Source organism: Bubalus bubalis, chromosome 21, assembly GCF_019923935.1.
Source record: "Bubalus bubalis isolate 160015118507 breed Murrah chromosome 21, NDDB_SH_1, whole genome shotgun sequence".
Taxonomy (NCBI): domain Eukaryota; kingdom Metazoa; phylum Chordata; class Mammalia; order Artiodactyla; family Bovidae; genus Bubalus; species Bubalus bubalis.
The window spans coordinates 5,902,336-5,930,039 of record NC_059177.1 but is presented as its reverse complement, the minus strand read 5'-3'; the positions used below and the strand labels follow the sequence as shown (position 1 = coordinate 5,930,039).

At 41.7% G+C, this 27,704-nt stretch overlaps 1 protein-coding gene and 1 long non-coding RNA gene across 4 annotated transcripts in view; one reads left to right on the top strand and one right to left on the bottom strand.

Moving 5' to 3' along the window:
• Nucleotides 1–6,414, bottom strand: part of LOC123331046 — a 75,936-nt gene extending 69,522 nt beyond the window's left edge. For 2 of the 3 annotated variants that reach the window (XR_006640443.1, XR_006640444.1), the window contains exon 1: nucleotides 6,223–6,414. This is a non-coding gene — a long non-coding RNA (uncharacterized LOC123331046). The remainder of the gene's footprint in view (nucleotides 1–6,222) is intronic. The other variant, XR_006547492.2, reaches the window with a different exon arrangement.
• The window catches only part of GADL1 (glutamate decarboxylase like 1), a 650,110-nt gene continuing 628,802 nt past the window's right edge, over nucleotides 6,397–27,704 (top strand). Inside the window, exon 1 of the mRNA XM_044934156.2 lies at nucleotides 6,397–6,548. The gene's annotated coding sequence lies outside the window, so the exon portion shown is untranslated. The remainder of the gene's footprint in view (nucleotides 6,549–27,704) is intronic.

The window sequence follows — 27,704 nt, the reverse complement described above, 5'->3', positions numbered from 1 at the left end:
AGAAAGCATGACAAATCCTACAGAAGTAGAGTCAAGGAGACTATGAAACTGGATAAGTGGAGGTTCTGACCTGGCCTTGGGGATGCAGGCTAGTTGCTGTGAGAAAGTGGTAATTCTGCTGACTCTAGGAGGATGAGAGAAATTGGCCCAGCAGATTCACCAGGAGAAAGCAGAGAAAATGAGCTGCAGAGAAAAATGAGCCCTTCTGAAGGTGCTGGGGGAGGAGCAGGGTGAGACAGGAGACGGGGCCTAGGAATAAAACCACACCTCAAACTGGACTTAAGCCCACAATAATTCAACTGAAACTGTACAACTTATCTTAGGACTTAAAGAAGCTCAGGTTCTAAGTGTCTTGGTGCAGAAGAAATTCAGTGAGAGGAAAAATGATGGGTGAGAACTAAATTTATTAAACCAAGGCAAAGTGGAGAAGAAAAGACAACCCTCCTCCTCTTCCTTTGTAAAGATGTTACAAAAAATGGGGTGCAAGAGAATGGTCATGTTGCAGTCTCCAGTGGGTTCCTGGGACAGGCCACCAAGTGAGGGTCCTGGACTTCAGGCAGGAAAAATTGAAGGGTGAGTGGTAGTAGAGAGAAAGCAGAGATGCACATTCCATGGGGAGAATGTGGTCCATCTCAGGGGAGAGGTGGCCTCAGGGCATGGGGTCCCCTTGGAAACTGACAGCAGCCCTAGGCATGGGGATGGTTAGTTTTCACAGGCTGGCTAATTCCATAAGCTAACAAGTGGGAGGAGTATTCTATCTTGGAGAAGCAGTGGGGACTGCCAGGAACTGGGGCACCACCCACTTCTGTGCCTTTTCTGGGTGGTCTTGGAACTGTTATGGTGCCTGTGGATGTGTAATTTAGCATGATAATATAATGAGTACATAATGAGGCTTAAGGTCTACCAATAGACAAATCTTCCACCATCTTGGGCCTGCTAGGTTCTAACCAGTGTATGTCATATCCTGCATGGCTTTGTCCTACTTTTAAAAGTTGTACCCCGCCCTCTTCCCTTCAGTTTCAAAGTCAAACCTCTTTGACTTGACCTTGGGGATGCAGGATGGTTAGTATGAGGTGAGGAAGCGGTAATTCTGCTAATACTGAAAGGATGAAGGAAATTGACTCAGCAGATTCACTGGGAGAAAGCAGGCGCTTGCAGAGAAAATGAGCCCTTCTGAAGGTGTTGACATGAGGAGCTGGGCGAGCTGGAGGAAACGCAAGTCCTGTGTGGTTTTCGGAGTACACCTAGGGGGCGGGAGGCATTTAGAGATGAGGCCGCAGAGGTGGGCTGTGTGGGCCATGATAGGATGGCAGTCTTTATCCTAAACGCATTAGAAGGCATTGCTTTGCCTTGCAGAGACGTACCCTAGCTAGTGCATACAGAATGAACTGGGGGGCCAAAAATGGGTTCAGAGAAACTGGATAACAACATATTGCCATTTTGGACAGAGAGATGCTGGCAGCTGGGACTTTAGGGGCAAGAAGGCAGAAGTATTTTGGATTTGAAGATGCAGTAGACAGGAGGTGAGGACAGGGAGGTTCAAAACTGACTCCTTGTGTTCTGATTTTTGAAATGGAGTAGATGGACCTACACTCACTGAGAAAGTTTTACTGAAAGTGGGGTCCAGCTCCTCACTGCTTTAAGCCAGTGGAAAGGAAAGTTTGATAAGGAAAGTTGAGGCCAGCAACTGGGGAGGAGGGTAAAATATGTCCTGTCCAAAGGCTGATTCCCCACCTCTGACAATCAGTGGGCAAGAGCTTTTATAGGAGGAGTCATCTTTCTTCAAAAAAATTTTTATTGAAATATACTTAATTTTTAATGCACTAATTCCTGCTATACAGCAAAGTGACTCAGTTATACCCATGGTGCTAGTGGTAAAGAACCCACCTGCCAATGCAGAAGATGTAAGAGACATGGGCTGGATTCCTGGGTTGGGAAAAATAGGCATGGCAACCCACTCAAGTATTCGGAGAATCCCATGGATGGAGGAGCCTGGTGGGCTATAGTCCATGGAGTCACAAAGAGTTGGGCATGACTGAAGTGACTTACACATACACACACACACATATATATTCTTTTTTATATTCTTTTCCATTGTGGTTTATCACAGAATATGGAATATAGCTCCTTGTGCTATACAGTAGGACCTGTTTATCCATTCTATATGTAATAGTTTGCCCCTGCTAATCCCCAACTCCCAATCCTTCCCTCCTCTACCCTCCAACCTTGGCAACCACAAGCCTGTTCTCTGTATCTGTGAGTCTGTTTTTGTTTCATAGATATGTTGATTTGTGTCATATTTTAGATTCCACATCTAAGTGATATCACATGGTATTTGTTTCTCTTTCTGACCTACTTCATTTAGTACGATCATCTCTAGGTCCATCCATGTTACTGCAAATGGCATTCTTTCTTTTCCTTTTATGCCTAAATAGTAGTCTATGGTATACATGTACCACATCTTTGTCATCCATTCATCTGTTGATGGATATTTAGGTTTTTCCATGTCTTGGCTATTATGAATAGTGCCGCTATGAATATTGGGGGGCATGTATCTTTTTGAATGACAGCTTTGACAGTATTTTGAAATTGGTCATGTAGTGGTCTGATCGGCATCATCTTGATTATTTTAAATACAGTTAATATTTAGTTCCAGGGTTGTTCTCATTTCTTTGGGGCCAGTTCTCAGAATCGTGGCAGCTTATGTCATGGCTACCATCTGGTCACTATGTAGTTAGCTTTTTTTACCTGGTGGGGGTTGGTTTCAGTATCTATAAGACAGCTCAAAGGATATGGCTCAGAATATTACCTATGGCCCTTGAGGAGGAACTAAAAGTCCATGACTTTATTAAATGACTATACTATTATTATTTTGTCCTGTTTGACTGCTTTCCTTTGCTTCTGCATTTTCCCCCACTTCTCTGATTAAACTTGAGTGAGGGTGTGAAAGTCACTCAGTCGTGTCCAGCTCTTTGCGACCCCAAGGACTATACAGTCCATGGAATTCTCCAGGTCAGAATACTGGGGTGGGTAGCCTTTCCCTTCTCCAAGAGATCTTCCCAACCCAGGGATCAAACCCAGGTCTCCCGCATTGCTGGAGAATTCTTTACCAGCTGAGCCACAAGGGAAGCCCCTGATAAAACTTATCTTTTGGCTAAAGTTTTTCCACAGACAAAAGGCAGGCCAAAGACATGGGAGGCAAAGACCATAAGGTCCTGCTCCATTTCAATTCCCCCTTTTCTTGAAATCTCCTCAATTTTGAGGAGGAATGGGTATTGAACAAGAAATGGAATCAAGCTTTTGATAGAGAAGTTAATCCTAAACTTGGCAGAGGAACTCGATTTTAGTTCCATTTCTGTTTCAATATTCCCCAAGTCTTTGAGGGTGTTTACTGCTCTGGTTACTTTCTGCTGAAATGGGATGCAGTCCTACCTAATTTGGGGATTGGACACAGAATTGGAAATAATTTCAAGTTCCAAGTTTAGCATCCATATTTTGTATTGTGAAAACATTACCTCTCTTTGATTACCTTGTCACAGCACTTAGACAAATGCTTGAAAATTAGTAGACATATTACAATGAGGATAACAACCAAAATGCATCTTTGAATTATTCTCTGAAGTTATTTTTCCCTAATGGTTGAAGCAGACGTACAATGTATGTATGTGAGTGTTGCTTACTATTGTTTTTCAATTTTTTATATACAGTGTTACAATGTGTGTTTAATAGGCCACCAGGAGGCTGTTCGGTTAGCCTAAACTTCAACTTAAATCATGTATAGACCAGAATGACTTTCCCGTACCTCAATATGTGAAATTTCCCTTCATCATTTTCCCCTTTTATTAATAAGGGCAAATCTTTCCACAGAAAACATTGATAAACAACATATTTTTTCATCGTTGCCAGAGTGACTCAGTTTCCTGCTCTGGGGCCATTCATAGCCCTTGGTGCTAGGCCAACTTTTTGTTTAAATATTGGCCTAGTTATCCATGTTGGGAGAAAACTAATCACATTTAACAAACAAGTACAGAGAAATATGTTGACAGGGAAACGTTTCATAGGCATACATTTTATCACCTATGCACAATGTATTGTGCATTTGTACACAAACAATGTATGTGAGCTTTTAGCAGTGAACTTAGAGCCAGCAGTGATACACATCATAAGTAATTATACTCTGTGATAACTTCACTAGACAATTTTCACATCCTGAACATTGGAGTCAAAAATATATTCTGAAGCAAAACAATAGCTTTCTTTTAGAATTCTTTTAACTTTCTTACCTAGTTCAGCAGTATGGTCTGAAAGTTATCAAATGTGTTCCAAATAATTTAACATACCCAAAATCCTAGGCACTTTAATATTTTTTCTTATTAATAGCTACCTCGGGGCCCTTTGGAATACTCAAAATTAGCTAGAGAAAGAAACTTACAATCTGTTATCAAAAGAAGCTCAATATTCCAGGAAAATTTTGTTCTCATAATAGGAAGAAAGAAAACCAAATTCCAGTCTTAAACCAGCTTACTATTAATAATGAAGTTCATTTACATAATTAAATCTGATCTTAATTACTCCTGACAACATACAAATTTATTTTCTCAAGGTTCTCTCTCTCTCTTTTTTTTTTTTTACAAACCTTATACCACTTTTTGTATCCATATGGCTTTTCCATTATTTTTCCCTATCCAGAAGCAACTGGCTCTATGACAAAATTATCATCATTTTTCTGCAACAAAAACATCTCCATTCTTTTTACCTTCTCTCACTTGCAACACATATTCTAGTTGCTTTACACACTGAAATGCTCCCCTTGTCATCTCTAGTAGCTTTAATTACATATTATAATTTTTAGTCCTTAAAAGTCTTAACAAAATAAGAATCAAGTAACTGAACTATTATACCAGCATTTACTGATTGGTAAACTTAAGAACACATTGCATAACCTCTAAAAACATACATTTCCCCCCCACATAGCATACGTTCTCTTTAATGTAGTACATGATGCGTGTTTAGTAAACCTAAACATCTTTAGTGATTTTTTTTATCTCCAAAGAAAGGTTTCCTAGGCAGCACTAGCAGTAAAGAACGCACTTGCCAATGCTGGAGACATGAGACATGGGTTCGATCGCTGGATGGGGATGATCTCCTGGAGGAGGGCAAGGCAGCCCACTCCAGTATTCTTGCCTGGAGAGTCCCATGGACAGAGGAACCTGGTGGGCTACAGTCCGTATTGATCCGAAATGACTGAAGAGACTTAAACACGCAAGAAGGCAAAAGTAGGCAAACTTACATTTGTTCAGCAAAGTTCCAGTATTTTATCTTAAAAATTATTTAGATATTCAATTAGTTTTCATGCTGCTGCTGCTGCTAAGTCACTTTAGTCGTGTCCGACTCTGTGTGACCCCATAGACGGCAGCCCACCAGGCTCCACTGCCCCTGGGATTCTCCAGGCAAGAACACTGGAGTGGGTTGCCATTTCCTTCTCCAATGCATGAAAGTGAAAAGTGAAACTGAAGTCGCTCAGTCATGTCCGGCTCTTAGCGACCCCATGGACTGTAGCCCACCAGGCTCCTCCATCCATGGGATTTTCCAGGCAAGAGTACTGGAGTGGGTTGCCACTGCCTTCTCCATAGTTTAACTTAAAAAAAAAACAAAAAAAAAAACGGTAAGGTTTTAAGTCACCAAAAATCTGGAAAAGCTGTTTTTAGATAGACATTCCTGAAACAGTTATTTTCAGAGAGTTTATCTGAAAGCTTTTGATTTCATTTTGGACAATGTTACATATAGACATATAATATTCAGACAGAGATCTCAAATCAGATATTTCAACAGAGAAGTTATCAGTTTATAAATAATAGTTGGAATAAACTGAATTTACTCACTTGGGTTTAAAAGGCTTCTCCCCCAAACTTTTCCCCCCCCTTTTTTGAATTTCTACCAATTAACCTAAGGCTGAATTCTTAGGAGGAGTGGACTGTGTTTGTATTAACATTTCAAGGACAGGATTTAAGAGTTAACTTCAAGCTTTCTCCTAGGCATATTTTTGTTCTCGTTGCAGTCAAAATTCTGAAAACAGCATTTTATCTAGCCAGTGTTCTCTAAGTGTACTTCCAATACAAACGGGCCTCCACATCAGAAACACGTCAGAACCAACTGGCAAAACATCCACATAGCACTTCAAGCTCAAAAGGGAAGTTGCCAGGCGCACACTGCTGAACTTACTGGGTCTGGGAACTCGCCAGCTTGTCCAGAGGTGTCTTCTTATTCCACCAAGGAAAAGCACATATGTGCAGCTAGTGCTGAGCAGAGGAGAAGCAGGGAGGATCCCCGAAACCAATGGTTTAGGCAGCTGCTAGGAATATCCTTCCCAAACCTCTTCCTGGGGCCAGCGAGGCTCCTCACAGCCTTCCTAGCATGTCGTCATGGCAGCAGCACCAATGGAGAAACCCCCAGGAGCCAGATATCGCGAGAGCACAGCCTCACGTTGGCGCCAAAATCTGTTAGCGAAAGTGGGCCCAGCTGCTTGCCGCTGGAAAGCTGATGAAGAGGTAAGGTTAGTGGAAAGAAAATTTGCTTTATTTTGGAGGCTGGCAGCCAAGGGCAAGGGGCTCATATCCAAAGGCCGACTCCTCCCCAACCCCAATCAGTGGGCAAGAACTTTTATAGGCAGAGGGAGCACGCTCTATGTATGAACAGCACAGTCAGCTCTGACGGTCGCCTTGAAACTGGTCGTCGGTAGTCTAACCAGTGTCATCTCGGTTGTCTTTATACAGTTAGTATTCTGTTCCAGGGTCGGTTTGTTCCCATTTCCTTGAGGCCAGTTCTTGGGACTGGGACAGCTTACATCATGGCTACAGTCTGGTCATCATGTAGTTATTAATAACTTCTTCCACCTGGTGGGGTTTCAGTATCTATAAGACAGCTCACAGGATATGGCTCAGAATATTAGCCCTTGAGAAGGAACTAAAGGTCCTTGACTTTGCTTAATGACTAAACTATTATTTTTAATTTTTTGTCCTATTTGACTGCTTTGTTTCTGCATTTTCTCACTTCTCTGATTAAACTTATTCTTTGACTAAAGGTTTTCCACAGACAAAAGATAGGCTGAGGACATGGCGGGGAAGGACTATAGGATCCTGCTCCACTTCAACAAGATATTGACTAGTGTTCCCTGTTCTATACAGTAGGACCTTGTTGTTTATCCTTTCTGTATATAATAGCTTACATCTGCTAATCCCATCCTCCACTCTGTCCCCCTTCCTCCTTGACAACCCAAATCTGTTTTATTTTATGTTAGAAAATTTTTTGCTTTGCATCTTTATTTTAATTGCTGAAACTTTTACAAAATTCTTTTGAAATTCTTTTTTTTATTATTATTCTTTTCCAGTATGGTTTATCACAGGATATTGAATAGAGTTCCCTCTGCTATACAGTAGGACCCTGTTTATCCATCTTATACAGGCTAGTTTGCATCTGCTAACGTCAAACTTCCAATTGGGCCTGGAGCTTAAAAAAAAAAAAAAAAGAATTAGACATGGAGAGGAATCAGGGCAAGAAAAGGGGCAGTCCAGGTAGAAGGCACGTGAGCAGAATCAAAGCAGACTTAGGACCAAGTCATGAGCAAACAACTTCCAGGTCTGAGATGGGGAGGTGTATGCTAAGTCACTTCAGTTGTATCTGCCTCTTTGCGACCCCATGGACTGTAGCCTGATAGGCTCCTCTGTCCATGGGATTCTCCAGGCAAGAATACTGGAGTGGATTGCCATGCCCTTCTGCAAATAACTCAGAGGAGGAGAATTTAGGAAGGGGGACGAAAGTAAGATTTTGGCATCTCAGAAGCCAGAAGAGGTTAGCGTTGCCTGGAGGACACGTTGCCTTAGGCTAGTTTTGATATGGACCCATTTGTTGGACCTGCATGAAATTTAGTGAAGGTATAAGCACTAATGCCCGGCCCCCTTACCTGCTCTGCATCTGAAACTGAACTGCCTTTGCCCGCACTTAATCATGTTGAATATTCGCTCTTCTCAATATTTAAACAGTGTAAGTTAACCCTTTGATTCATCTCACTTTGTAAACCAGTCAGCCTAAATTGCTTTTTGGTGATTATTTCCAGCCCCCCCCACCCCCCCGCCCCCCGTTTGTGTCACAGTGGCCCTGAATAGAAGACAACTTTCCAACCCTCAGCTCTGGAGGTTTGCATTTCAAAAGACCCTTCAGCGGCCAGCCATACACCCAGTGGGTGTGCAATCAGTCTGTTTTTTCACTTCCTCTCCCAGAAGAGCAGCCAGGCAGCTCACAGAAAGAGGATAACGACGAGGTGTTGACCTCAAGTTGGCCCCAACACACCGTGCATTTCAAAGCAGACTAGGAGACACTTTGAACAAGCCCTCGCTGCTTGTCTCTGTCCTTCCCAGCGCCTCAGGTGGAACTGGAGATGAGCTCCATGAATTGTTAATGCTGATCCGAAATGGGGCTTTCAATAATTCCTGCCCCATTCTCCTCTGAGTGCATATCACACCCCAAAGTAGGACAAAAAGCAGTCCTCAAGAGGAACCCCACAAATGGTCATTGACAAATTAGGAGAGATGAGAAATTGAGGGGCAAAATTCAAGTTTTTAATTTTAAAAAATAACCACATCGTTAATTTTTGTAAACTCACTACTTTTTCATTATAAGTAAGAGTATGTAAATCTTGCCTGATGCTTTTTACCCTTTCTGGCAGTTGGGGATGATTTCTTACGGAGCATTTGGTGTGGAATCATTAATATTTTTAGTTGCTATGGCCAAATAACAGCTTTGCTTGGGTGGTGTAGGATTTTATGTCCTAAAGCATTTTTTTTTTTTTTTTCAGTTGACAGTATCTTCAAAGTTGCAGAAGTAACTACCTCTGTCTTTTTTCTTTTACTTTAATTTTTTACTGATGTATAGTTGTGTTGCAGGAAGGGGGACCCCTTCCAGGGCCCGAAAGTGGGCTCTTGTCTAACACTCGGAAATGAATTGTCCAAGGAGACACACGTGCCTACCAAACAAGAGATTTTATTAGGAAGAGGCGCCCTGGTGGAGAGCAGCAGGGTAAGGGAAACGAGGAGAACTGCTCTGCCACGTGGCTCAGTCTTGGGTTTTATGGTGATGGGATTAGTTTCTGGGTTGTCCCTTCATTTGATTCAGAATCCTTCCTGGTGGCACGTGCATTGCTCAGCTAAGATGGATGCCAGCGAGAAAGACTCTGGGAGGTGGTTGGATGTCACCTTTGGACCTTTCCTGAACTCTTCCAGTTGGTGGTGGCTTATTCGTGTTTCTTACCAGGACCTCCTGTCGTAAAAACAACTCATGCACATGGCAACTATGGTGCCTGTCCAGGGTGAGCGGGTTTCAGCCAGTGTGCTTCCCCTAACAGTCGGGCTTCCCTGGTGGCTCAGATGGTAAGGAATCCACCTGCAACGTGACAGACCTGGGTTCGATCCCTAGGTTGGGAAGATCCCCTGGAGGAGGGCATGGCAACTTCTTGCCAGGAGAATCCTCATGGACAAAGGAGTCTGGTGGGCTAGAGTTCATGGGGTTGCAGAGTCAGACACGACTGAGTGACTAAGCACACTTAGTTGGTTTACAAGTTTCTGGTGTACAGCAAAGTGATTCAACTACACACTTGCACACGTGCGCATGCTCACATGTGCACACACACACACACACACACATATATATATATATATATACTTTTTCAGATTCTTTTCCATTATAGGAAAAGAATTTCTTAGATTCTTTTCTATTCTTTTCCACAAAATATTGAATATAGTTCCCTGTGCTATATAGCTGGTCCTTGTTGCTTATCTACTATATATGTGCACATTCAGTCCCTTCAGACTCTTTGTGACCCCATGGACTGTAGCCCACCAGGTTCCTCTGTCCATAGGATTCTCCAGGCAAGAATACTGGAGTGGGTTGCCATGCCCTCCTCCAGGGGGTCTTCTGACCTAGGGATTGAACCTGTGTCTCCTGCATTGCAGGTGAATTCTTTACCAATTGAGGTATCAGGGAAGCCCATTATAATATATATAACCGTTTGTATCCACTAATACCAAACTCTTAATTTATCCCTCCCTCCTCTTTCGCCTTTGGTAACCGTAAGTTTGTTTTCTATGTCTGTGAGTCTGTTTTTGTTTTATAACAAAGTTCATTTGTGTCATTTTTTAGATTCCACATATGAGTGATATCATATTTGTCTTCCTCTGTCTGACCTATTTAGTATGATCATCTCTAGGGTCATCCATGTTGCTGCAAGTGTCAACCTTTCATTCTAAAACACTTTAAATGTACACACACACACAAATGCAGAACTACGGCTTACTAACCTTTTAATTTTCAATTTTAGGTTCTTGCTTTGTGTCTGTCACTGACTTTCCATAAATTCTGTCCACCTCCCCTCTTCCTGCCAGGCCCACCCCCTAACTTCTTGGATGTGTTATTTCTCCCCTCTGCTACCCACTGTCCTAGCCCCTTCCTTGCTAAATGAATTCTCTCTGGGCACAGTGGCACCTGGCAGAGAAAGAAGAAATAATTGACTGCAGCTGAGAAATATTCCCTAGTGATATTTGCAAGCCTGAAATTTCAGCCTCGTGTCAGGGAGAGAAATGAACGGATTGCTTGTAGGAAGTTTCCCTTTCTAATCTGAAAAAAAATGTAAACAGAGAGTACACAGTAAGGGATTAGGAAAAAAAGATCATAAGATTTTCTTAATGTTATCAGCACAGGAATCCAGAGTCATAGGGTTTAAAGGACTTTTAGGGGTCATTTAGTTCAATGGAACCTGAATTATTGAAGACAGGTGGTTGTCTATATCTGATTTTAAATGGCCTCCAGGGAAAAATTCCACAGCTTCCCTTGGTAACCAATTCCAGTCCATAATAACAGTGATGGAAATGAGGCTGGTTAACTCTGAGGTGTCTCACGGCATTGCTGTCAATTAATGAAGAACCAATGGGCAGAACCACATTGTTTACATCTGAGTTTTTCTAAGTTTATTCTTCTCTAACCCTCTGATGTCAGCCTTCGGTTTACAACCTTGACAGTCCAAAGGCTCTTTCATCCTTGCTTCCTCACCCAGTCCTCTTGCTGTATTTTAAACTAGTTTGTTTTTGTTTGGGCCTTAGGGGAGAAGAGGCTAGCTGGCTCCTTTCTGCTCTGGGTTATCTTTCCTAGACTAAGAAATTGTTATTATTTCAGATCTGTCTACAGTTTGTTCTTTACTGCATACTCAATGTGATTAGCCTTGTTAGTGGAAGTCACAACAAAGCGTGAAGGCAAAGCTGCTCTGGATCTTGCCACACTGATGGCTCACACATTTCACTTGTAGGGACTTCTTTCTAGTACTTGTCCATACATACAGTGTGCGTGTGTGTCCATGTGTGTCCTGTGCTAGTTGCTCAGTCGTGTCCGACTCTTTGCAACCCCACGGACTATAGCCCGCCAGGCTCCTCTGTCCATGGGATTTCCCAGGCAAGAATACTGGAGTGTGTTGCTATTTCCTTCTCCCGGGGATCTTCCCAACCCAGGGATAGAACTTGTGTCTCCTGAGTCTCTTGCATTGGCAGGTGGATTCTTTACTACCACCGTGCCACCTAGGAAGCCTTGTCCATATGTATACATAATTTTTAATATAACTTTTATTACTTTAATATTCTGTTTTTAAAAATTTAACTTTATATGTGAAGCATTTGTCTTTTCCTCAGAGCTCTTTTATAAATCAGTGCATACAATTAATTCAGTATTAGTTTTTCATGATGTACACAACTATTCTCTTCCTTTTGGGCATTTAAGTAATTTCCAGTTTTTAAAGACTAAGACGTTGGTGCCAAAGCAAATAGTGTTCCTAGCAATCCCCAAAGTTGACATCTGGACACAGAGATGCAAAGAGAGGTCTCTAGAGTCTCACTGAGGCTCAGACTCCAAGTCCTGCTGAAGGTAATGCCCCAAATTTTCCCCAAAGCACGTGAACCAAATCTCACTAAATGAGCTGCCAACAAGGCCCAAACTCAGTTCAACTCTAGATTCGATACACTCACTGCTGTGCCCTCTCTCCCAGTAGCCCCACCTGCCAGGCTACCCACACATTGGCAGCTGACAGAGCCCTGGGGTTTTTCTGGGGTTAAGTCTTATCAACTTCAGGCTTTATTATTTCCTTGCACACAATTTTGGGCATATAATAAAAATAGCAAGTCATGAGACAAACTAGGAAAATGTGATCAATAAACCAGAGAGAAAAGAGTTCAAAGAATTGTTTGACATATAGCACAGAGGTTGGAATTAGCAGATGCAGACTTTTTTGGGGGGGTATGTATGGTTGAATTTATTGAATAACACAGCATAACAAGTAACTAATCTCTAATGATCATATACAAAAAGCAATAGCTAGTTTAGCACCAGATATAGAAATAGCCATTTACGTGAATCAGGCATCTTCATTAGCCCTTAACTACTAATAATTAAGCTTAATTTTACTTTGATTAAAAAAAACATTTTTTATTGTAGTGGAATTGCTTTAACACTGTTGTGTTGGTTTCTGCTGTACAATGAAGTGAATCAGCTATATGTATACATATATCTGCCCCCCCTCCCCGGACCTCCCTCCGCTGCCAACCCTCCCATCCCACCCCTCTGGGTCATCACAGGGACGAAGCTGAGCTCCCTGTGCTGCAGCAGCATCCCACTAGCTGTCTGTTTTGCACAAGGTGATGTATATACGATGCTGATGTATATGTCAGTGCTGCTCTCCCAACTTGTCCCGCTCTCCCCTCCCCCGCACCACGTCCACTTGTCCACTCTCTATAGCAGGTGTGGGCTTTTGAACAGACACTATAAATACATCAAAGGATCTAGTGGAAAAGATGAATAACACATGTAAACAGAGGTAGAATTTCAGCATAAAAAAGGGAAATGTGGAAAGTAATCAAATGGAAATGCTAAAAAATGTCTATCAGAATTGACTTTTTAAATTGAATTGGTACACCTAGCAGCAGGGAAGGATCAGTGGACATGGAGACAGGTTAATAGAGATTACACACGCTGAAAACAAAGAAGAAAGGAGAATGCCAAACCAAAAGGGACCGCTGAGACCTATGATCTAATATAGATATAATGGAGTCCTGAAGTGAGAGGAGAGACGGAGCAGGGCAGAAAAAATATTTGAAGAAATATGGCCACATATTCCCCAAGTTGATGAAATATAATTACCCACAGGTCCAAGAATTTCAGTGAATTCCAAGCAAGATAAATTCAAAGTAAACCATAGTCAAAGAGAGTCAACTTCCAAAAAACAGAGATACAGATGAAATTGTGAAATTAGCTGAGAGAAAAGATTTATTACTTACAGCATAAGGGCAGATCTCTCACCAGAAACAATGTGTATATATATATATATATATATATATGTATCTGTTCACACATATATACATTCTTTAAAAGATTATTGGTTATTTAAAAGAGTAATAAAGTTGTGTTGTGGGATTATAACGTATGTAGAAGTAATCTATGAAACAACTACATTCTACGGCGCCCCCTCTAGTCTGTTGGGGCCAGTAGGGCCCTGACAATCTGAGGTTGTTTGGTGGCAGCCACTGGTGCCACCAGGGAGCTGGTGATGGCTACCAAGCTTCAGCCTAGGCCACCCCAGAAATGCTGTGTGGGGCTGAGGGTGAGGTGTGGGGACTGGTCCAGACCTTGGTGGTGCTACCCACTACCTGGGATATGGTGGTACAGGCTTTCCTGTAGACAATAGCCAACTTTTAAATGCAGGGAGAAAGAGGAGTTTGGCATAACGTTTTCTGCCCTTGATAAAGAATAAGTAAAGTCTCCAAGCTCAGGAATATTAAGAGAGATTATGAAGCCCTGGAGTCCTTTTGGAAGGAGGCTAGCCTTGAGACCAAGTCATAAAATGCTCAGAAATGCTGAGCCTGGAGGCAAATGATAAAAAAACAACAAACAAACAAACAAAACCCATAAAGTTTCATTCTTGAGGTTAACACAGAATTGCCGGTAAATGAATGAAGGGAAGAGACTCCTGCAGGTCCAGGATGAGTGCTGGGGAGGGCTCCTCACAGGATGCCCCGTCACTGGAAGGTGCTTGTCAGGAGCCATTGAGCTCCAAGTGCCCTGCAGTCCCATCAGGGAAGCGAGACCAGCTATATACTCAACGGCACCAAGGAAAGGTGTGGGCCATCTCCAGGAAAGTGTAATGCTACCTCAACAAGAGCTAAAGGGCGCAAAGAGGGGAGAACTCCATAAACTTGATGAACAGAAAGAACAAAAATTTGATGACTTGAAGGCAACAGCTTTCAAGGTTTTTGATGTCAGGACTTTTGCTTTCTTAAAAATTATTGAGGATCCTTAACAGAAAGAACAAAAATTTGATGACTTGAAAGCAACAGCTTTCAAGGTTTTTGATGTCAGGACTTTTGCTTTCTTAAAAATTATTGAGGATCCTCAAGGGCTTTGGGTTTCCCTTGTGGCTAAGCTGGTAAAGAATCCGTCTGCAGTGCAGGAGACCTGGGTTCAATCCCTGAGTTGGGAAGATCCCCTGGAGAAGGGAAAGGCTACCCACTCCAGTATTCTGGCCTGGAGAATTCCATGGATTGTATAGTCTGTGGGGTCGCAAAGAGTCAGACACAACTGAGCAACTTTCACTCAAGGGCTTTTGGCCATGTGGCCTATATCCATTGGTTTTTACTATATCAGAAATTAAAATAGGAACATTTTGAAAATAGTATTTATTCATTATTTTATTATCATAATAATAAATTATGCAATGATTTGTTATTTATTTTTAATTATAAACCCCTAATATTTAAAATAATACATTTAATGAAAAATTGCCAATTTTCCTCCCCCAAACAACAAAAATTACTGAGAAGACTGGCATTATTTTACAGATTTGTAAATTTTTTAAAAGATGTCTGACTTAATAGAAGGTAGCTGGATTCTTATATCTGCTTCTGCATTCAATATGTTGCAGTGTATTGCTGTAATTTGAATATATGAAAAAAATTCTTTCTTACACAAATACGTAATTGGAAAACAGAGGAATATGCTAACAGTTTTTTTTTAGGTAATGGTGGGTATTCTTTGTTACTGTATTAAAACTTGACAGTTGTTTATTAAAGGATAGTTGTGATGTGGAATCTGACATCATATCAGTGAAATTTCCATGCTCTGCTACATTAAAATTCATCAGTCTATCTTATATTTTAAATAACTCTTTTCCCTTTGTATGATTTTATAATATCATGCATTGTCCCTTGAAAAATACTGATTTACTGAGTTATTTAAATCCTCCAAATGTTGATGTATTTCCTTATAAAATATAAAGACATTATATTTGTTAATAACACCACTGATTAACCAGAAAAGGCTTTTAGTATTGGGATACTGTCAAACTCATGATGACTGATACAATTTTTCCCCCCAAAATTCTTATGTTCACTTGAAAACTTGAATTTTATCTTGGGCAAAAATACTATCAACTGTTTTCCTTGAAGTGACAGGCTTGCTTTGTTTATTTGCAATAACTTGTCTGCCAAATCCCTAAATCTGTGTGGTTTGTCAGATTTTCTTTCAAATGAAAATAGTGTTCTATGAAAAAGTGGCTAGTTCAGCTTGCAACTCAGTCAATTACACACATGCTTTCCATCCAGATAATCATCAGACTCAGTGTGAAGCAGAAGCTGCTTTTTATTTAATTTATTTATTTTTTAAGCCAAGATTGTAAGATGATGAAGAATACAATGACTACTAGTAGTTTGGTGCTTCTGCTGTGATTCATACTAAAATGTTAGCAGCTTTACTCATCATTGTTTCTTTCACTGTCAGTGTAAATGTCAACTGTGAAAAAGGAAATGGTATCTTGGTATTATTCTGAGAATACTTTTGACCTCACAGATCTGCCAAAAAGAATCTTAGGGATACCCTGGCTCCCACAGACTACAGTTTGAGAATTACTGCTCTAAAGCATGGATGGAAAAAGTTCTACATGAGAAGCAACATCAGATCAAAACTGACTAAATGTCTCCTGAAGACAGCAGATTGGCTGCGGTCCTTGAAAAAGATAACACCAGGAAAAGGACATAAAGAGACAATGAAAATTGGAACCACTTAGATGATAAGTCAATATGACCTTTGAGGAAACTGATCAATGCTATCAAGTTAAATGCTTTCTTACAAACCCTTGAAGTAGGAAGCAACCAAATATATATTGAACTAAGTAGAGAAGATAAAAATCTCTGACAGAACTAGACTGATTTATTTGTCCTTTGAAAAGCCAGCTGAATGCTCTTGGTTACAGAAAATGCACATGGAAGACTGAAATCAATGCAGACGATAAACACTTAAGATTTTAGAAAAGGATCCACAAGATACCGATGATTCAAACAGAGCAGTAGGCTGAAGCCCAGGAGAACCAGGAAATTATTTGGATATCAGATCCTCAAGAGAGGAGGTTTGTCTTATCAAACGAAGGCAGTTCAGAGATGCGGGGTTCAATGTTGCCCTGCTTCACCAGACATTGTGTCCACGGGTTCCAGAGCCAGGATGACAGAGTGTACACCAGCTTGTCTGTATCCTGGTCCAGCTTTCTTCGCATGTACAAGACAGACTCTCCCTTTTTGCTCCAGATATTGGTCCTCTTTCTGTACCAACAAGACTTGTAAGTTCTAATGAGCTGCTTTTGAGAGAGCAATTAGTCCACATTTAAAAAAATGACATCTGGTGAGACTCATCTGAGAAAGTTTTTGATAATTTAGGTCCTCCTGACCCATTTCTGTGAAGAAAGCTGAGCGCCTAAGAATTGATGTTTTGAACTGTGGTGCTGGAGAAGACTCTTGAGAGTCCCTTGGACTGCAAGGAGATCCAACCAGTCCATTCTAAAGGAGATCAGCCCTGGGTGTTCTTTGGAAGGAATGATGCTAAAGCTGAAACTCCAGTACTTTGGCCACCTCATGCGAAGAGTTGACTCATTGGAAAAGACTCTGATGCTGGGAGGGATTGGGGGCAGGAGGAGAAGGGGACGACAGAGGCTGAGATGGCTGGATGGCATCACCGACTCAATGGACGTGTGTTTGAGTGAACTCTGGGATTTGGTGATGGATGGGGAGGCCTGGTGTGCTGCGATTCATGGGGTTGCAAAGAGTTGGACATGACTGAGCGACTGAACTGAACTGAACTGACCCATTTCTGTCACTGGAATGTGAGGTAGCTGCGGGCACTTTTCTTCGACCCCATCATCCAGGTGATGGGTCCATGCTGGGAAGGGACCCATTCATGAGAAAGGACCTCATCAATAAACCTATATGAAGCCCCAAATTAATTCCTGCAGGGAATTTTCCTGGCTTTTCATCCCCTAGTAGCACAGAGGAATATCCACCCACCAGGGGAGTGTCCTTGTATTTTTGCCCAAGAGTGATTTCTGAGGTATGACTTTTCTATGGCTGAGTTAGCCTTCCAGAGAGTCCTTGTGAAAGTTCACACCAGGGCAATCGTGTTAATAATGTTTCTATCACTCTGCTAAAGACATTTTAAATTCCTTTTTCTTTTAACAGTTGTTGTTTAAGTAGTTGTACATTTGTTCAAATTGAAACGATGGAATTATACCTCTTAGAGTAGTATTTTGTAAGTAGTGGAATGGTTTTATAAATTCGAATCTTATGAATGAGTTATTTCCATCTTATTGTTCTCTGTAGGTAGTGGAAGATTTGATTTTGATTTGATTAACCCGTCCACCAGAACATCAGCTAGAGTAGGCACTTTGCATGAGCAGCTATGCACATTTAAAATTTCAAAGCCTCTTTTTCTCTGCTAAGAACTCAGTTTTTAGTATAGCATTGAGAAAAATTGGAGGGTTGTTTGAAGTTGACTAAAATTTTCATTCGGGTTAAAAAGGAATAAAGAATAAATAAAGTGGTGGCACAGAATGCCTTTTTGTTTTCGGGATGCAGCTGGGGTGAAAGAGGGTTAAGTGCTCATGCATCCAAAGAGAGGGACCATTTGGTTACTTCCATGTCCTGGCTACTGTAAATAGTGCTGCAATGAACATTGGGGTGCATGCGTCTTTTTGAATTGTGGTTTTCTCTGGATATATGCCCAGGAGTGGGACTGCTGGATCATATGGTAGTTGTATTTTTAGCTTTTTAAGGAACCTCCAAGAATAGCAAGGACAGATAAGAAAGCCTTCCTCAGCGATCAATGCAAAGAAATAGAGGAAAACAACAGAATGGGAAAGACTAGAGATCTCTTCAAGAAAATTAGAGATACCAAGGGAATATTTCATGCAAAGAGGAGCTCGATAAAGGACAGAAGTGGTGTGGACTTAACAGAAGCAGAAGATATTAAGAAGAGGTGGCAAGAATACACAGAAGAACTGTACAAAAAGGACCTTCATGACCCAGATAATCACGATGGTGTGATCACTCACCTAGAGCCAGACATCCTGGAATATGAAGTAGGGTGGGCCTTAGAAAGCATCACTACGAACAAAGCTAGTGGAGGTGATGGAATTCCAGTGGAGCTATTTCAAATCCTGAAAGGTGATGCTGTGAAAGTGCTGCACTCAATATGCCAACAAATTTGGAAAACTCAGCAGTGGCCACAGGACTGGAAAAGGTCAGTTTTCATTCCAGCCCAAAGAAAGGCAATGCCAAAGAATACGCAAACTACTGCACAATTGCACTCATCTCACATGCTAGTAAAGTAATGCTCAAAATTCTCCAAGCCAGGCTTCAGCAATATGTGAACCGTGAACTTCCAGATGTTCAAGCTGGTTTTAGAAAAGGCAGAGGAACCAGAGATCAAACTGCCAACATCCGCTGGATCATGGAAAAAGCAAGAGAGTTCCAGAAAAACATCAATTTCTGCTTTATTGACTATGCCAAATCCTTTGACTGTGTGGATCACAATAAACTGTGGAAAATTCTGAAAGAGATGGGAATACCAGACCACCTGACCTGCCTCTTGAGAAACCTATATGCAGGTCAGGAAGCAACATTTAGAACTGGACATGGAACAACAGACTGGTTCCAAATAGGAAAAGGGGTACATCAAGGATGTGTATTGTCACCCTGCTTGTTCAACTTCTATGCAGAGTACATCATGAGAAACGCTGGACTGGAAGAAGCACAAGCTGGAAACAAGATTGCCGGGAGAAATATCAATAACCTCAGATATGCAGATGACACCACCCTTATGGCAGAAAGTGAAGAGGAACCAAAAAGCCTCTTGATGAAAGTGAAAGAGGAGAGTGAAAAAGTTGGCTTAAAGCTCAACATTCAGAAAACTAAGATCATGGCATCTGGTCCCATCACTTCATGGGAAATAATTGGGGAAACAGTGGAAACAGTGTCAGACTTTATTTTTGGGCTCCAAAATCACTGCAGATGGTGACTGCAGCCATGAAATTCAAAGACGCTTACTCCTTGGAAGGAAAGTTATGACCAACCTAGATAGCATATTCAAAAGCAGAGCCATTACTTTGCCAACAAAGATCTGTCTAATCAAGGCTATGGTTTTTCCAGTGGTCATGTATGGATGTGAGAGTTGCACTGTGAAGAAAGCTGAGCACCAAAGAATTGACGCTTTTCAACTGTGCTGTTGGAGAAGCCTCTAGAGAGTCCCTTGGACTGCAAGGAGATCCAAGCAGACCATTCTAAAGGAGATCAGTCCTCGGTGTTCATTGGAGGGAATGATGCTGAAGGTGAAACTCCAGTACTTTGGCCACCTCGTGCGAAGAGTTGACTCATTGGAAAAGACTCTGATGCTGGGAGGGATTGGGAGCAGGAGGAGAAGGGGATGACAGCGGATGAGATGGCTGGATGGCATCACTGACTCGATGGACGTGAGTCTGAGTGAACTCCGGGATTTGGTGATGGACAGGGAGGCCTGGGGTGCTGCAATTCATGGGGTCACAAAGAGTCGGACATGACTGAGCGACTGAACTGAACTGATACTGCGTATAAAGTAGGTAACTCACGAGAACCTACTGTACAGCACAGGGAACTCCACTCGGTGCTCTGTGGTGATGTAAATGGTGAAGAGATCCATAAAGGAGGGGCTCTATGTAAGCATATAGCTGATTCGCTTTGCTGTAGAGCGGAAAGGAACATAGCATTGTAGAACAACTATACTATAATAAAAATTATTAAAAAAAAATAGAGGGGCCAGACCACCCATGCAGTCCTTCCTAAAGGGAGTTCCAAAGAAAAAATTTCATCCCACGTAGCCCATCACTCACTTCTGTTCTATATGCATTGGAGGGTGGAGGAATTAGTGGGTCTTACTAGGGTTCTCTGGGGAGAGCTGAAGGGGTGCTGTGTTTCTCCCTATTCACACCCGCTGTGTGTTCATGTGTGCTAAGTTGCTTCAGTCATGTTTAACTCTTTGCAACCCCATGGACTATAGCCTGCCAGGCTCCTCTGTCCATGGGATTCTCCTGGCATAAGTACTTGAGTGGATAGCCATTACCTTCTCCAGGGGATTTTTCTGACCCAGAGATCAAACCCACATCTCTTATGTCTCCTGCATTGGCAGGTGGGTTCTTTACCACTAGTACCACCTGGGAAACCCATTCACATCTCCTACATGAGGCCAAGTAAGGGAATTCTCAATAACTCCTGGAGGCATGTCCTGTGTTGGAGGATACAGCAGCTGGGGTCAGGTTCACACCTAGAAAGAGGCTGGTTACAGCTTTCTTTGAGGTCAGGGCACTGAGAGGACAAGGGCAGGAGCAAGGAGTGCTTTCAGCTGTCTTTGGAACAATAGTGGTCTTTGGAAGGCAACTGGGCTTGTGGGTAATTTCAAGCATCTGCCCAGGAGATATCCCTGGTGGTCCAGTGGTTAAGACTTCGCCTTCTAATGCACAGGGTAGGGGTTCAGTCCCTGGTTGAGGAGCCAAGATCTCACATGCCTTGTGGCCAGAAAAGCCAAAACATGAAACAGAAACAACATTGTAACAAATTCAATCAAGACTTTAAAAATGGTTCACATTAAAAAAATTATGTAAAAATATATAAATAAAGCACCTGCTTGGGGGATCAGCCTGTGCCAAAATGGCAACCAAGAAGCAAGAGTCTGTGCTTTACTGGAACAACAGGGGACCCCCTCAAGTGAGGAATCTACCCCCAAGAAAGACTAAAGAGAAGGGGCTACAAAGAGAAAGAGCTACCGTGTGTGAGTGCTAAGTCACTTCAGTCGTGTTTGACTCTTTGTGACCCCATGGACTGTAACCCACCAGGCTCCTCTGTCCATGGGATTCTCCAGGCAAGAATACTGGAGTGTGTTGCCATACTCTCTTCCAGGGGATCTTCCTGACTCAGGAATCAAACCCACGTCTCTTCCATCTCCAGGATTAGCAGGTGGATTCTTTACCGCTAGCACCACCTGGGAAGCCCAAGAGCTACTAGAATTGAAAGGTTGTTGTTGAACCACAAAAGACGCCGGGATTCTTGGCCTCTGGAGGAAAGAATTCAATCCAGGGCCAGAGACAAGGATTGATCACTCAGAGCGTTTGTGTAATAAAGTTTTATTAAAGTATAAAAGAGAGAAAGTTTCTGACATAGACATCAGAAGGGGGCTGAAAGAGTGCCCCCTTGCTAGTCTTTAGCCGGATGTTATATAGGTACTAGCAGTCTGCTAATTAGAGAAAGGAAATGTCTAAAAACTCAGAGAATGGCACCAGGCCCCTCACCCACAACATGCATTGAGATAATACTGGCATCAGGTGAGTCATTCCAGGCATAAAACTATGGACATGAATCTTGAAGAAAGGCAGATTTCCAAACAAATATATAATTTCATTAACATAGGTTAGGAGAACAATGTATGAATATAACGTACTGGTTTGTCAAGTCGGTTTTGAGCCTTTAAGCGGAAACTTTAGGAGCCTTTAGGCAAGGGACCTGAAGACAGAGTCTAGGATAAATAGCTTAAGTACAGAGTTAAATAGTTAAGTACATTAACATCAGTTCAGTTCAGTTCAGTCACTCAGTCCTGTCCGACTCTTTGAGACCCTATGAATCGCAGCACGCCAGGCCTCCCTGTCCATCACCAAATCCCGGAGTTTACTTAAACTCATGTCCATCGAGTCGGTAATGCCATCCAGCCATCTCATCTGCTGTTGTCCCCTTCTCCTGCCCCCAATCCCTCCCAGCATCATTGTCTTTTCCAGGGAGTCAACTCTTCGCATGAGGTGGCCAAAGTATTGGAGTTTCAGCTTAAGCATCAGTCCCTCCAATGAACACCCAGGACTGATCTTTAGAATGGACTGGTTGGATCTCCTTACAGTCCAAGGGACTCTCAAGAGTCTTCAACATCACAGTTCAAAAGCATCAATTCTTCGGCACTCAGCTTTTTTCACAGTCCAACTCTCACATCCATACATGACCATTGGAAAAAACCGTAGCCTTGACTAGATGGACCTTTGTTGGCAAAGTAATGTCTCTGCTTTTGAATATGCTATCTAGGTTGGTCATAACTTTCCTTCCAAGGAGTAAGCGTCTTTGAATTTCATGGCTGCAGTCACCATCTGCAGTGATTTTGGAGCCCAAAAAAATAAAGTCTGACAGTTTCCACTGTTTCCCCATCTATTTCCCATGAAGTGATGGGACCAGATGCCATGATCTTAGTTTTCTGAATGTTGAGTTTTAAGCCAACTTTTTCACTCTCCTCTTTCACCTTCATCAAGAGGCTTTTGAGTTCCTCTTCACTTTCTGCCATAAGGGTGGTGTCATCTGCATATCTGAGGTTATTGATATTTCTCCCGGCAATCTTGATTCCAGCTTGTGCTTCTTCCAGTCCAGCGTTTCTCATGGTGTACTCTGCATAGAAGTTGAATAAGCAGGGTGACAATATACATCCTTGACGTACTCCTTTTCCTATTTGGAAGCAGTCTGTTGTTCCATGTCCAGTTCTAACTGTTGCTTCCTGACCTGCATACAGGTTTCTCAAGAGGCAGGTCAGGTGGTCTGGTATTCCCATCTCTTTCAGAATTTTCCACAGTTTATTGTGATCCACACAGTCAAAGGATTTGGCATAGTCAATAAAGCAGAAATAGATGTTTTTCTGGAACTCTCTTGCTTTTTCCATGATCCAGCAGATGTTGGCAATTTGATCTCTGGTTCCTCTGCCTTTTCTAAAACCAGCTTGAACATCTGGAAGTTCACGGTTCACATATTGCTGAAGCCTGGCTTGGAGAATTTTGAGCATTACTTTACTAGCGTGTGAGATGAGTGCAATTATGTGGTAGTTTGAGCATTCTTTGGCATTGCCTTTCTTTGGGACTGGAATGAAAACTGACCTTTTCCAGTCCTGTGGCCACTGCTGAGTTTTCCAAATTTGCTGGCATATTGAGTGCAGCACTTTCACAGCATCACCTTTCAGGATTTGAAATAGCTCCACTGGAATTCCATCACCTCCACTAGCTTTGTTCATAGTGATGCTTTCTAAGGCCCACTTGACTTCACATTCCAGGATGTCTGGCTCTAGGTGAGTGATCACACCATCGTGATTATCTGGGTCATGAAGATCTTTTTTGTACAGTTCTTCTGTGTATTCTTGCCACCTCTTTTTAATATCTTCTGCTTCTGTTATGTCCATACCATTTCTATCCTTTATCGAGCCTATCTTTGCATGAAATGTTCCCTTGGTATCTCTAATTTTCTTGAAGAGATCTCTAGTCTTTCCCATTCTGTTGTTTTCCTCTATTTCTTTGCATTGATTGCCGAGGAAGGCTTTCTTATCTCTTCTTGCTATTCTTTGGAACTCTGCATTCAGATGCTTATATCTTTCCTTTTCTCCTTTGCTTTTCGCTTCTCGTCTTTTCACAGCTATTTGTAAGGCCTCCTCAGACAGCCATTTTGCTTTTTTGCATTTCTTTTCCATGGGGATGGTCTTGATCCCTGTCTCATATACATTGTCATGAACCTCCATCCATAGTTCATCAGGCACTCTATCTATCAGATCTAGTCCCTTAAATCTATTTCTCACTTCCACTGTATAATCATAAGGGATTTGATTTAGGTCATACCTGAATGGTCTAGTGGTTTTAGCTTAAGACAAAGATTTCCATAAGAAAAATGCATTGGTTAGCTCAAGGTTTGAGAAAAGTTACGTTCTGGTGGAACCAGGTGTGATGATGGCAACACAGAATTTTAAGAGAAACCTCTTTTTAAATTTGTATAGAGAAGGGGAAAAAAACATAACACTGGTTTGTTTCCTCCTGCTGCTTAAGAGAGAGAGAAAAAGTGTCTGACACTTGGAGCTTATTTCCTCCCTTTGGAGACCCCTGGCCTTCCTGCCTGTTACCCTCTCAGTATTTGGGTATCTGGTCCCTAGAAAGGGCTCTGACCCCAGGTTAATATCAGTCAAGGAAGGCTTTTCACACACCACACTCCGTTTACCTTTCCGCTTTCTCGTGCTCCCATCCTGAGCAGGGAAGGAAGTGGGGAAGAAAGAAAAAGTATAAACATCTCCTTTCACCTCCACTGCCTCCCAATCCACATCGCAGGTTTCTAAACTCAGATTACATCAAGAGTTTTAAATTAAATGGGACTGAAGTTTTAATTCCGATTTTATTAAACATTTTAATACCCCCAAAATGAGACAGTTATTTATTCTTAATACTTTAAAGTGATTGAAAGGGCTATAGGATTGGCTTCAAATATCATCTAGTTGAGAAACAAAAATGTTAAGGAAAAGACTATTTCAATATTTTACTCCCGCTTGGTTTGGATTGTTAAATATATTTATTATGGTAGTAGTGAACATCTTTGGGCATGGACCTTGATTCTTCTTTAAAGCAATTTCCTTAAGATAAATGCCCAGATGTGGGGTAATTGGTCAAAGGTTATGAACATCATTATGGCTTCAGATAAGCAATATTAAACTGATAACCCATAAGTTTACTGAAATAAACTGCTACTGGCAATGTAGGAAAACACAAATTTTATGCCAAATTTCACTGTACCATTCTCACCCTTATGAGATGAGGTCCCAAGTCAGGGTCACAATAATAGAGTGGACAAAGTAGAACAGTACTCAGAACTCAGTTTCTCTTTGCACCTATGACCATATATATATATAGGGGGAAATTGCAAATATTGTGATTATATAGTACATATTTATATTCACTTGGTTGTTAGTATTTTCCCATATCAATATACAAAGTTCTGTCTGATTCTGTTGATGGATATCCCGATTTCTTTTAACAGAACAATAATATAAGTTAAAAAGAAAACATTAGGGGAAAGCCACGTTACATTTCTCATAACTAATTGATTAATTTTTACAAACACTACAGTTTTTTTGTTGCTGCTTCTTTTCTTTATTGTTGCATTCTATAATATACATTATTTTCAAGGTGCTGTGTTGTACACTGAAGCATTCACTCATTTAATATACAGATACTATATATACAGTCACGAATGAAACAAACATAGCATATGCCTTCTGGAGGAGTTTCCAACCTAATGGAAACTTTCAGTTTCTACTTTGCCTTCTAAGGATAAGCTTAATACTTAAACCCCAAATGCATATTATATCCCATATAGTTTGCTAGAACTTTGGCTACTAATTAATAGTGATCTTCCTAGTAGCTAACACACAGTGAGACATTTAAGCAGTAATTATAACATAAGTTACAACTGCTGAGGAGATGCAACTCTATGCACAGTTTGGGGGATCAGTTCAGTTCAGTCATTCAATCAACTCGTTGCGACCGCATGGACTGCAGCACGCCAGGCTTCCCTGTCCACCACCAACTCCCGGAGACTACTCAAACTCCTGTCCATAGCATCTGTGATGCCATCCAGCCATCTCATCCTCTGTCATCCCCTTCTCCTCCCGCCTTCAATCTTTCCCAGCATTGCCCTTTCCAATGTCAGTTCTTCACATCAGGTGGCCAAAGTATTGGAGCTTCAGCTTGATATCAGTCCTTCCAATGAATATTCAGGAGTGATTTCCTTTAGGATGGACTGGTTGGATCTCCTTGTGTCCAAGGGACTCTCAAGAGTCTTCTCCAACACCACAGTTCAAAAGCATCAATTCTTCAGTGCTCAGCTTTCTTTATAGTCCAACTCTCACATGCATACATGACCACTGGAAAAACCATAGCTTTGACTAGATGGACCTTTGTCGGCAAAGTCATGTCTCTGCTTTTTAATATGGTGTCTAGGTTTGTCATAGCTTTTCTTCCAAGGAGCAAGCATCTTTTAATTTCATGGCTGCAGTCACCATCTGCAGTGATTTTGGAGCCCCCCAAAATAAAGTCTCTCACTGTTTCCGTTATTTCCCCATCTATTTGCCAAGAAGTGATGGGACCAGATGCCAGATCTTAGTTTTTTGAATGTTGAGTTTTAAGCCAATTTTTTTACTCCTCTTTGCATTTCATCAAGAGGCTCTTTAGTTCTTTACTTTCTGCCATAAGGGTGGTGTCATCTGTATATCTGAGGTTATTGATATTTCTCCTGGCAATCTTGATTCCAGCTTGTGCTTCATCCAGCCCAGCATTTCACATGATGTATTCTGCATATAAGTTAAGCAGAGTGATAGTATTCAACCTTGACGTACTCCTTTCCTAATTTGGAGTACTGTTGTTCCATGTCCAGTTCTAACTGTTGCTTTTTGACCTGCATACAGATTTCTCAGGAGGCAGGTCAAGTAGTCTGATATTCCCATCTTTTGAAGAATTTTCCACAGTTTGTTTTGATCCACACAGTCAAAGGCTTTGGTGTAGTCAATATAGCAGAAATAGATGTTTTTCTGGAACTCTCTCACTTTTTCAGTGATCCAACAGATGTTGGCAATTTGATCTCTGGTTCCTCTGCCTTTTCTAAATCCAGCTTGCACATCTGGAACTTCATTGTTCACGTACCACTGAAGCCTGGCTTGGAGAATTCTGGGCATTACTTTACTAGCGTGTGAGATGAGTGCAATTGTGCAGTAGTTTGAAATTCTTTGGCCTTCCCTTTCTTTGGGGTTGGAATGAAAACAGACCTTTTCCAGTCCTGTGGCTACTGCTGAGTTTTCCAAATTTGCTGGCATCTTGAGTGCAGCACTTTCACAGCATCATCTTTTAGGATTTGAAATAGCTCAACTATTTCAAATAGTTGCATAGAGGAGATGCAACTCTATGCACAGTTTGGGGGATGGAGAGCATTTTTCCTGTAAGTTCTCATTAAAGAAATACTTCATAATGTAAAGAACTATGTTCTCAACATTATCTCATTAGTCAGCACAAACTGAATTTCAAAGCACTGTTTTCTATCATGTATTTCAATATAAGTGATGATGTAATGCCAAATACAATTCAGGAAAATAAGTTCTCTAAGGAGAACAGAGCTCATGGGCAAGGCACACAGCTTTCTGACTTGACCCACTGCCATAATTTAGAGGGTCTAGAGTCTATACTCCAGAATATGTGTGTGTGTGTGTGTGTGTGTGTGTATATATATTTAGTTCAGTTCAGTCGCTCAGTCGTGTCTGACTCTTTGCAACCCTGTGAATCGCAGCACGCCAGGCCTCCCTGTCCATCACCAACTCCCGGAGTTCACGCAGACTCACCTCCATCGAGTCGGTGATGCCATCCAGCCATCTCATCCTCTGTCGTCCCCTTCTCCTCCTGCCCCCAATCCCTCCCAGCATCAGAGTCTTTTCCAATGAGTCAACTCTTTGCATGA